Source organism: Dendrobates tinctorius, unplaced genomic scaffold (assembly GCF_039654945.1).
Source record: "Dendrobates tinctorius isolate UK_male_01 unplaced genomic scaffold, ASM3965494v1 ptg000045l, whole genome shotgun sequence".
Lineage (NCBI taxonomy): Eukaryota > Metazoa > Chordata > Amphibia > Anura > Dendrobatidae > Dendrobates > Dendrobates tinctorius.
In genome coordinates, this window is record NW_027361713.1 from 9,299,624 (window position 1) to 9,310,238 (window position 10,615).

Sequence of the window (10,615 nt, forward strand, 5' to 3'; positions counted from 1 at the left end):
CAGCAATCAAGGCTCATCACCAAATATCACAAGAAGTACAGCACATTAAATATTCACCTGCTTCACTCTCTTCATCCACAGGTATCTCATAAGGTTCTCTTTAGTCAAGTGTTTGCTTGAGTTGCTCATCATGAAAACATGCCACATGCTCAGTTCCTACGCTCAGTTCCTACCCTCATCCTATCTGCACTGCTTCCTTGTGGGGCAGTAGCAGTAGCCTAAGGTATGCTGTGGAGAAGGTTGCAAACAGGGATGCAGTGAAGGCAATTATAGTTAAAAATAAGATTTACTTTATTGTAGTTATGACATCAGGCAAAATACTTGATATTTGTAACATCTGACACTGACAGAGACTTCGGTGTTATGGTTACACATGGTGGTACACTACTGTTCAAAAGTTTGTGGTCACACTGACAATTGTGTGTTTTCCATGAAAACGCATACTTTTATTAATCAAATGAGTTGCCAAATGAATTTAAAATCTAGTCAAGACATTGACGAGGTTCGAAAAAAAGATTTTTATTTAACACCTTTACCCCCAAGGGTGGTTTGCACGTTCACGACCAGGCCAATTTTTACAATTCTGACCACTGTCCCTTTATGAGGTAATAACTCTGGAACGCTTCCATGGATCCTGGTGATTCTGACAGTGTTTTCTTGTGACATATTGTACTTCATGATAGTGGTAAAATTTCATTGATATAACTTGCGTTTATTTGTGAAAAAAATGGAAATTTGGCAAAAATTTTGAAAATTTAGCAATTTTCCAAATTGGAATTTTTATGCCCTTAAATCACAGCGATATGGCACACAAAAAACTTAATAAATAACATTTCCCACATGTTTACTTAACATCAGCACAATTTTTGAACCAAATTTTTTTTCTGTTAGGAAGTTATAAGGGTTAAAAGTTGACAAGCAATTTCTAATTTTTGCAACACCATTTTATTTTTAAGGACCACATCACATTTGAAGTCACTTTGAGGGGTCTATATGATAGAAAATACCCAAAATTGACACCATTCTAAAAACTGCACCTCTCAAGGTGCTAAAAACCACATTCAAGAAGTTTATTAACCCTTCAGGTGCTTCACAGGAGTTTTTTGAATGTTTAAAAAAAATAAACATTTAACTTTTTTTCACAAACAAATTACTTCAGGTCCAATTTTTTTATTTTACCAAGGGTAAAAGGAGAAATTGGACTGCAAAAGTTATTGTGCAATTTGTCCTGAGTACGCTGATACCTGATATGTAGGGGGAACCACTGTTTTGGCACATGGCAGAGCTCAGAAAGGAAGGAGCGCCGTTTAACTTTTAAAATGCAAAATTGACTGGAATTAAGATCGGACGCCATGTCACGTTTGATGTGCCAAAACAGTGGAAACCCCCCACAAGTGACCCCATTTTGTAAACTAGACCCCCCAAGGACCTTATCTAGATATGCGGAAAGAACTTTGAACCCCCAAGTGCTTCACAGAAGTTTATAACGTACAGCCATACAATTAAAAAATCATATTTTTTCCACAAAAATGATCTTTTCACCCTCAATTTTTACTTTCCCAAGGGTAACAGGAACCGAAAAGTTATTATGCAATTTGACCTGAGTACGCTGATACCCCATATGTGGGGGTGAACGACTATTTGGGCGCATGGCAAAGCTCAGAAGGGAAGCAACGCCATTTGACTTTTTTGGCTGGAATTGAGATCGGACGCCATGTCGCGTTTGGAAAGCCCCTGATGTGCCAAAACAGTGGAAAGCCCCCCACAAATGACACCATTTTGGAAACTAGACCCCCCCCAAGGAACTTATCTAGATGTGTGGTGAGCACTTTGAACCCCCCAGTGCTTCACAGAAGTTCATAACGCCCGAGCGTGAAAAGAACAAAATCATATTTATTCGGTCGTCCATGACAGCACCACCTGAGAGAGGGGATCCACCCCTTAGGAACAGGAAACCTACAGATACAAAAAGGGTGGCACCTCTCCCACGCATCAGTTGGTTTCCTGTTCCTAGAGGACAGGACTCTCTACAGATCGTCCGTCATGGAGTCGTCGTTGAGTACCCAGGCCGACTGACCGACTCAGGTAGCGAGGGGGTCTCCTACCTCGGTCAGTGCGGGGTCCCTGGAAGCGCCACGGTGGGGCCGGGTAGGTCACCACGGCAGTGGACGGAGCAGGTGGAGCAGGGGTCCGGTGGATGCCGTCTCCAAAAACGCCAGCACCTGGTACGTATGCCCCGGTCCTGCTGCGCTTCCCCAGGCCCGGTCCTCCCGGTCAGTGCTGGCCCCTGGCGGGCTCATGGCGGCGTGCGCAGAGGGGCAGTGGGGCATTCCGGCCAGGAGGCGCTGCGCGGCTCCTCCGTGCGCGCTCCCGCAGGGCTCTGATGAGCGGCGGAAGTGACGCGGCGGAAGGGGCGGAGCGATAGCGCCGATACCGGAAGTCGGGTGCCGGCCGGCCTCCGGCGCGCGCCGCGGGTGCATGCCCGTCCGGGGGTCGCGCGGCGACCCGGGTAAGGCGAGGGGGGCCGGAGCATGGGGGAGGGAGTGCGGAAAGCCGGGTGGGTGGTGCTATGGCAGGATACCTGCTGACCCGGACACCAGGAGGCCATATAAGGCAGATGGGGATGCCGCTGGGGTGCTTCTGAAGGCCCCAGCAATGGATTCAATGGAAGCCCCCTTGGACCAGCAGGACGAGGCGCAGGAGCGCCCGCAAAAACAGGCCATGACAAAACCGCTTGCGAGTGGCCAGCAGAAAAAACAGAGACGAACTAGCGACCAGAGCCGCGAAAGTTCCTCCAGAAAGGACCCCCCTGCCTCCCTCCGTGATCCGGTACCTGCTTCATCTGCATGGGTAAGAGATCTCCGTGAATGTACCCTGATGCAGTGTTCCCTTATGTTTTTTTTTTTTCAGGGGAAGAAGGCTACGGGAAAACAGAAGCACAGGGAATGTGACCTCTGTAGTTCCCCCCTACCAGATGGCCACCCTAAAAAATTATGCCAACCATGCATTCGGCAAACGGTAGGGGTTATTAAAGACAGGGAGTCCAGGGGTAGATTGTCAGGCCCTTATACTCTCCCCCGTTTATGCAGGTAGCGGAAGAGACACCTGACTTCACTTCGAACCTGAGAGAGATGATCAGGGCAGAAATGAAAGTCTTACCTCAAAGAGAACCTTCTAGGAGAAGAGAGGCTAGTGGTTCAGGCTCAGAGACCTCAGTCGTCCCTAGGAAAGGTGACAACTCCTCGGACTCCTCGGCCTCCTCGTCGTCTTCCTCGGATGAAGACTCTAGCCGGTTCTGCTTCCCCTTAGACCAGATGGACAGATTAGTGAAAGCAATACGGTCCACCATGGGGGTAGCGGACAAAAAACGGGAACTCTCAGCACAGGACATAATGTTCGGGGGTCTAGACCCCAAAAAACGCAGAGCTTTTCCATTAAACGATAAGGTTCAGAACCTAATTGACAGAGAATGGAAGAGACCGGAAAAAAGGGGCTCCATGCCACCAGCCTTTAAGCGGAGATACCCCTTTGATAACCCGGTAGTAAACAGATGGGATAAAGCCCCGAAACTAGACGCAGCAGTAGCCAAAGCATCTAAAAAATCTGCCATACCATTTGACGATATGGCCTCCTTGAAAGATCCGCTAGATAAAAAAGCGGATTCTTTTCTTAAAGGGACATGGGAGATGTCAGCAGGCGCGTTAAGACCAGCGGTAGCTGCCACCTGTACAGCCAGATCGATGATGGTCTGGCTAGATCAGCTGGATTCCGAGCTAAAAGACGGAGCTTCAAGATCATCTATTCGGAAAAGTTTGCCGATCATTCAGAATGCCGCGGCGTTTTTAGCCGATGCTTCTGCAGACTCTGCAAGAATGGCGGCTAAAGCCGCGGGTCTATCTAATGCAGCGCGAAGAGCGCTCTGGTTAAAATGTTGGCCAGGAGATATTCAAGCCCGGTCCCGTCTCTGTTCCATTCCCTGCGAGGGGGAGTACCTATTCGGCCCTGTCTTGGACGAATTGTTAGAGAAAGCTGGAGATGACAAAAAGAAATTTCCCAGTCTCCCGAACCCCTCGTACAGACGTCCTTTTACCAGAAAAGGTTTTTTCCGGAGAAGGCCGTCCAGAGATCAGGGCAGGTGGGAGGAGAAAAAAAGGAAAGGTACAGGATTCATGTTTGGAGGGGGGCGCCAGGAAGGTCCAGCTCGAGATACGAAAAAGCCGCCCCAATGACTAGTTACCCCGGTAGGAGGGAGACTAGCTGCCTTCTACCCATCCTGGTCTCTGATCTCTAATAGCAGCTGGATATTGGGGATAATAGCCGTGGGACTACGACTAGAGTTTTCTAGGGTTCCCCTTGATCAATTTAAAATCACCCCACTCAGGTCGTCTGCTTCAGAACAAGCTGCCCTGGAGGCCGAGGTTCGTGACCTGTGCGCCAAAAAAGTCCTGATAGAGGTTCCAGAGGCAGAATGGGGGAAGGGATTCTACTCCCCTCTGTTCCTGGTCCGCAAACCAGACAGCTCCTTTAGGACAATAATAAACCTTAAGGCCCTCAACAAGTTTTTGGTCATACGTCCTTTTAAAATGGAAACAATTAAATCTGCAATAAAATTGCTGTTCCAAAACTGCTTTATGGTGGTGTTAGATCTGAAAGACGCATACTACCATATACCCATCCATGCAGGCCATCAGCGGTTTCTCAGAGTGGCGGTTCAGTTGGATGGGTCAATTCGACATTTCCAATATGCGGCCCTCCCTTTTGGAGTGGCAGTCGCTCCCCGAGTGTTTACTAAAGTAATAGCGGAGGTCATGGCCCATCTACGTGAATCGAACATTCTGGTGATCCCCTACCTGGACGATTTTCTTATTGTAGGTAAAACGGCGAATCATTGTTCACAACAGCTACAAAAGGCAATGTCCGCCCTAGAACGGTTAGGATGGTTGCTGAACGTCAAAAAGTCTCGGTTGCAACCAATGAAAGTCCAACAATTCTTGGGCCTAACCCTGGATTCTGAAAAACAGGAATGCCGTCTGCCCCCGGAGAAGCTTGTTCGCCTCCGTTATCAGATCCTGAACGCCTCCAATAACCCCACCATGTCCCTCAGGAAAGCCATGTCCCTTCTAGGCTCTCTTTCGGCCTGTATCCCGGCAGTCCAGTGGGCCCAGTTTCATGCAAGGAAACTACAGAGCGAGGTCTTATTACATCAAAAGGTCCTTGGGGGTTACTTAGAGGGTCAGCTAACCTTGTCCCGTAACACAAGGGAGTCCCTAGAGTGGTGGTTAGACAAGGATAACTTGTCTAAAGGGGTGCCCTGGGAGTATAACGTAACCCGCATAGTCACCACGGATGCTAGTCCTTACGGTTGGGGAGCTCATATGGGTGAAATATTAGTCCAGGACCAATGGCAACATGATCAGTTAGGAATGTCATCTAACCTAAAAGAATTGACAGCAGTAGAACAGGCGGCTAAAAAGCTCCTTGTGTATCTACAGGGCCATCACGTGCGGGTGTTCTCCGACAATCAGGTCGCCGTGGCATATATCAATCACCAAGGCGGGACCCGTTCCAGACCCCTGATGATTGTAGCAGAGCGGTTGTTCCATCTAGCAGAACAATTCTTTCTATCTTTAACAGCGTTGCATATAAAAGGAAGAGACAACATCACGGCAGACTTTTTAAGCCGCAATCAGCTAAAGCAAGGGGAATGGTCCCTAAACTCCTCCATATTCAATCTGATTGTTCAAAAGTGGGGATATCCAGAGGTAGACCTCTTCGCCACCAGAGACAACAGGCAATTGAAACAATTCTGCTCCCTAAATCCCAGAGAGAATCCTCTGGCGGTAGATGCCTTCCTGATAAAGTGGGACTTCAAACTAGCCTACGCCTTCCCTCCCCTATCTCTTCTACCCCTGGTGATGAGGAAAATCAGGAAAGACAGAGCGAGGGTTATAGTCATCGCTCCATTTTGGCCCAGGAGAGCATGGTTCTCATGCCTCAGGACCATGTCGGTGTCCGATCCTTGGGTTCTGCCGGACATCCCGGATCTCCTGTCCCAGGGCCCAGTCTTCCATCCTCAGGTAGCTGGCCTTCATCTGACGGCGTGGAGTTTGAACGGTCATTATTAGAAGAGAAGGGCTTCTCCGCAGACCTAGTTAACACCCTACTTAAGAGTAGAAGAATCATTACCACAAAAATTTATGTCAGAATTTGGAAGAAATTCCTTCAAAACTCAGGAGTAGTCGCTGGGGATTCAGCGCCTATAATGCAGATATTAGAGTTCCTACAAAAAGGTCTGGACATGGGGCTCTCTACCAGTACCCTTAAAGTACAAGTGTCAGCCTTGGGGGCTCTGTTTAGCTGTAACATCGCTGGTAATTATTGGGTAAGCAGGTTCATTAAGGCGGCAGGTAGATCCAGGCCAATAATGAAGGATAGGTTCATGCCGTGGGACTTGAACCTAGTCCTCACTGCTATGACAGAGACCCCATTCGAACCTATCTCGTCGGCTTCCCTAAAAAACCTGTCCCTCAAGGTAGCCTTCCTGGTAGCTCTAACATCAGCCCGCAGAATAAGCGATATCCAGGCTTTATCTAGGTGTCCTCCTTATTTACAGTTCAAAGAGGATAGGGTAATACTTAGACCTGACCCAGCATACTTGCCGAAGGTAGTGTCTAGTTTCCATAGGACACAGGAAATAGTTCTTCCATCCTTCCTCCCTAATCCAACTAACGAGAAGGAAAAGAAACTACACACCCTGGATGTCAGGAGAGGCCTCATAGAATATCTGACAGTCACCGATCCCTGGAAGAAAGATAATGCCCTATTTATCTCTCATCAAGGCCCCAGGAAAGGTTGTAGAGCATCAAAAAATACACTAGCCAGATGGATTAGAGAGGCGATTTCAATAGCATACACCTCAAAGGGCAGGTCGCCACCCGGGAAGCTGAGGGCGCATTCCACCAGAGCCATGGCAACCTCATGGGCTGAAAGATCAGAAGTCTCCATTGACCAGATTTGTAAGGCGGCTACTTGGTCCTCTCCGAGCACCTTTTATAGTCATTATAGGCTAGACCTGGGTGCTTCCACAGACCTCTCTTTTGGTATAAGGGTGCTGCAGGCTGTAGTCCCTCCCTAAAGCTGATATTACTCTCTGTAAATCTCTCAGGTGGTGCTGTCATGGACGACCGAATAAAGTCTTAGTTACTCACCGGTTAACGGTATTTTTCGGAGTCCATGACAGCACCCGTATATTCCCTCCCTTATAGTTTGATTGGGGTGTGCACGTCTATTTCTTGTATATGCTCACTGGTGGTAAAAGTTTATAATTGTAAAGAATACTGTACATAAATCATGCATTAACCTTGGAAGTCCTCTTGTGCTCTGTAATCCAACTGATGCGTGGGAGAGGTGCCACCCTTTTTGTATCTGTAGGATTCCTGTTCCTAAGGGGTGGATCCCCTCTCTCAGGTGGTGCTGTCATGGACTCCGAAAAATACCGTTAACCGGTGAGTAACTAAGACTTTTTTCCACAAACATGATCTTTTAGTCCACAATTTTTTTATTTTTCCATGGGTAACAGGAGAAATTGGAACCCAAAAGATGTTGTCCAATTTGTCCTGAGTACGCTGATACCCCATATGTGGGAGAAAACTACTGTATGGGCAAACGTCAGGGCTCGGAAGGGAAGAAGAGATGTTTTGGAGCGCAGACTTTGATGGAGTGGTCTGGGGGTGTCATGTTGCCTTTGGAGAGCCCCTGATGTACCTAAACAGTGGAAACCCCCCCACAAGTGACCCCATTTTGGAAACTAGACCCCCTAAGGAACTTATCTAGATGTATGGTGAGCACTTTGAACCCCAAGTGCTTCACAGAAGTTTATAACACCCGGGCTTGAAAATAAAAATCATATTTTTTTCCACAAAAATGATATTTTTGCCCCCAATTTTTTTATTTTCCTAAGGGTAACAGGAGAAACTGGACCCAAAAAGTTGTTTTGCAATTTGTCCTAAGTAGGCTGATACCCCATATGTGGGGGTAAAACACTATTTGGGCACATGGCAGAGCTTGGAAGGGAAGGAGCACCGTTTGACTTTTCAACGCAGAATTGGCTGGAATTGAGATCAGACGCCATGTTGCGTTTGGAGAGCACCTGATGTGCCTAAACAGTGGAAACCCCCCAATTCTAACTCCAACCCTAACCCCAACACACCCCTAACCCTAATCTCAGCCCTAGCCCTGACCCTAGTCCTAGCCCTAGCCTTAACCCTAATGGGAAAATGCATTTTTTTTTTTAATTTTATTATTCTTCCATAACTAAGGGGGTGATAAAGGGGGGTTTGATTTACTATTTATGGCGGCTTTCTATGTTTGGCAAATGTCACACGATAAAAGACGCTTTTTATTGTAAAAATAGTTTTTGCATCACCACATTTTGAGAGCTAGAATTTTTCCATATTTTGACCCACTGAGTCATGTGAGGTCTTATTTTTTGCGGGACGAGTTGACATTTTTATTGGTACCATTTTCGGGCACGTGACATTTTTGATCACTTTTAATTCCGATTTTTGGGATGCAGAATGAACAAAAACCAGCATTTCATGAATTTCTTTTGGGGGGTGCGTTTACACCGTTCTGCTTGTAGTAAAATTGATAAAGCGGTTTTATTCTTTGGGTCAGTACGATTACAGCGATACCTCATTTGTCGTTTTTTTATGTTTTGGCACTTTAATAATTATTTTTGCATTGCTTTATTCTGCAAGCTATAACTTTTTTATTTTTTCACTGATGATGCTGTATGGCAGCTCGTTTTTTGCGGGACAAGATGACGTTTTCAGCTGTACCATGGTTATTTATATCTGTCTTTTTTGATTGCGCGTTATTGCACTTTTTGCTCGGTGGTATGATAATAAAGCATTGTTTTTTGCTTTGATTTTTATTTTTATTTTTTAAGGGGTTCGCTAAAGGGGTTATCTAATGGGACAGTTTTATAGGGCGGGTTGTTACGGACGTGACGATACTAAATATGTGTACTTTTATTTTTTTTTTTTTTTTTCTTCCAAAAAATTAATTTATTAGGGAATATTTTTTTTTCTTTTTTATTTATTTAGCGATTTTTTTTAAATAAATTATTTTTACACTTTTTTTTTTTACTTTATTACATTGTGCCAGGGGAGATATCACTGTCATGTGTCAGATCACTGATCTGATATGTCACACATCGCTGTGTCAGATCAGCGATCTGACAGGCGCTGCAGCAGGCTTCCTTGTGCCTGCTCTCTGCAGGCACTGTGGAAGCCGCCTCCCTGCAGGCCCCCGAGGCCATATCGCTGCTCCAGGGGTCTCAGGGAAGCATGGAGAGAGCCCCCTCCCTGCCGATGCTTCTCTAAACCCCTGTACACTGCGATCATGCTTGATCGCAGTGTGCCAGGGGTTAACGTTCCGGGGGCGGTCCATAGTGCTGGGTGTCAGCTGTGATAATCAGCTGACAACCGGCCGCAATCAGCGGCGCCCCCCCGGGAGCGCCGCTGATTGCGATGATGTACTATCCCGTCTCCGGTCATAGGGGTCCGGGTACCATGGATGGGATAGTACGTCAGATGTCAGAGGTAGGTTAAAATAAAAATTTTCTCCTTCAAAATTTGCTTTCATCAAAGAATGCTCCCTTTGCAGCAATTACAGCATTGTAGACCTTTGGCATTCTAGCAGTTAATTTGCTGAGGTAATCTGGAGAAATTTCACCCCATGCTTCCAGAAGCCCGTCCCACAAGTTGGTTTGGCTTGATGGGCACTTTTTGCGTACCATACGGTCCAACTGCTCCCACAACAGCTCAATGGGGTTGAGATCTGGTGACTGCGCTGGCCACTCCATTACAGATAGAATACCAGCTGCCAGCTTCTTCTCTAAATAGTTCTTGCATAATTTGGAGGTGTGCTTTGGAACACTGCCCTGTTGTAGGATGAAATTGGCTCCAATCAAGCGCTGTCCACAGGGTATGGCATGGTGTTGCAAAATGGAATCATAGCCTTCCTTATTCAAAATCCCTTTTACCTTGTACAAATCTCCAACTTTATCAACACCAAAACAACCCCAGACCATCACATTACCTCCACCATGCTTGACAGTTGGCATCAGGCACTCTTCCAGCATCTTTTCAGTTGTTTTGCGTCTCACAAATGTTCTTCTGTGTGATCCAAACACCTCAAACTTGGATTCATCTGTCCATGACACTTTTTACCAATTTTCCTCTGTCCAATGTCTGTGTTATTTTGCCCATATTCATCTCTTCCTTTTATTAGCCCGTCTCAGATATGGCTTTTTCTTTGCCACTCTGCCCTGAAGACCAGCATCCTGGAGTCGCCTCTTCACTGTAGACGTTGACATTGGCGTTTTGCGTGTACTATTTAATGAAGCTGCCAGTTGAGGACCTGTGAGGTGTCGATTTCTCAAACTACAGACTCTAATGTACTTGTCTTGTTGCTCAGTTGTGCAGCGGGGCCTCCCACTTCTCTTTCTACTCTGGTTAGAGCCTGTGTTTGCTCTCCTCTGAAGGGAGTAGTACACACCATTGTAGGAAATCTTCAGTTACTTGGCAATTTCTCACATGGAATAGCCTTC